General features: G+C 43.0%; 1 pseudogene; it reads right to left on the bottom strand.

The window, feature by feature from the left end:
• Positions 1-244: 244 nt before the first annotated feature.
• LOC102811876 lies at positions 245-1297 on the bottom strand (annotated as a pseudogene).
• Positions 1298-1789: the final 492 nt, after the last annotated feature.

Raw genomic sequence — 1789 nt, 5'->3', positions numbered from 1 at the left:
ACTCGATTGCATTAATCAATAGCTGCACTTGTTGCGCACTGTGGTTCTGACAGCCCTGAACAAGAAGGGGTTCCTGTTGAAGCTGCAGTAACTTTTCTGACTATAGATCATTGTTCCTTCGGGGGCAGAGTTTTACAGTTCCTCTAATGCATTTGGGACAACTGTCTCAAAGTAACCTGCAGCTTTCCTGACAACTCCTCGCTCTCTCTCCTGCTAAGAACCGTAGCCCCTTTCTGCTGAATTTTTAGAACCTTCTGCTACCACAGCCACCACTTATACCACCAGATTCATAACCACCACCATAAGGACTGCCCGAGCTTCTTCCACCAAAACTGCCCCCACTTTCATGGGTCCATAATTTGATTGATGTTGTCCACTATAATTTCCAAAATCATTATAGTTCCTACCACTGCCATAGTTACCACTGCCAAAATTTCCTCCTTCATTGTAACCATCATATTCTCCACCACTGCCACCATATCCACCACCTTGGTTTCCATATCCTGGTCCACCACCACCATAGCCCCATCTACTATTATAACCAGGACCACCTCCATAGTGGCCACCATCATCTCCAAATCCGTTATGTCCGCCATCACCTCCACCATAACTACCTCTGCTGCCACCACCTCTACCACCATAGTTTCCTCTTCCACCATGACCAAAGTTCCCCCCTCCACCTCCAAAGTTTCCTCCACAGCCCATAAAGTTGCCAGACCCACCTCCACAACCTCTCTGTGATCCAGCAGACTTCATCTCTTGCTTAGAAAGGGCCTTTTTCACTCCACAATTATGCCCATTAATAGTGTGGTATTTCTGAACAATAATTTTATTAACTGTATCATGATCATCAAAAGTTACAAAAGCAAATCCTCTCTTTTTTTACTCTGTCTGTCTTCCATAACTGCTATGGTTTCAATCTTGCCATACTTTTCAAAGTAGTTTCTCAAATTATGTTCTTCTGTGTCTTCTTTCAATGAAAAATTTCTTAACTGTGAAACAGGCACTAGGCTTTACAGAATCCTCTCTAGAAACAGCTCTCTTTGGTTCCACTACACACCCATCAACCTTGTGTGGCTGGGCACACATTGCTGCATCCACCTCTCCAACAAGAGTAAGTTACAAAACCAAAGTCCCTGGAACATTTTGTCTGGGGATCCCACATCACCACACAATCTGTTAGTGGACCCCACTTCTCCAAATGTTCTCTTGAACTATCATCTATAGTTTCAAAGCTCAGACCACCAATAAACAGTTTTCCCAACTGCACTGGTTCCTTTGGGTCATGACCCTCCATTTCGAGACTGGATTAGCTTCTTCCAACTCGAGTTCAACATCTGATCCCCTAAAGATTTATAGCCTCAGAAGTCCTATATGGGTCATTGTGAGTCAGAACTGACACCAAGGCACATAAACACTACCATTACCACCATTACCACCACTGGTCTTCAAATGAGTTGTACTTTAGTTAATCTAATGTGGGCTCAGATGAAAACTCCAGATTTCAGACTGAGTTTACGTCTGCTCCATAGATTTCTTCTTAGACCCATGGTGTGGGAACAATGGCTGCTTAGAGCATGCTTTTCTCTTGAAAGAGAGTGAACATTTCAGAAGTGTGGGTAGAAACTTGCCAAGCCTCTTAAAACCTCCTTTTGGAACTATTCACAAAGCCAAGCCCAGAGTAAATGGGACAAGACATTCTATGTCCTGTCTGTCACAATACATGAAGTGGAAAAGAAAGAAGTAAATATTTGCCATACAATCATTTCATCTAATCCATATTCCATTT

Source organism: Chrysochloris asiatica, unplaced genomic scaffold, assembly GCF_000296735.1.
Source record: "Chrysochloris asiatica unplaced genomic scaffold, ChrAsi1.0 scaffold00465, whole genome shotgun sequence".
Lineage (NCBI taxonomy): Eukaryota > Metazoa > Chordata > Mammalia > Afrosoricida > Chrysochloridae > Chrysochloris > Chrysochloris asiatica.
Note: the sequence above shows the minus strand (reverse complement) of the source record. Positions and strands in the feature narration are given on the sequence as shown.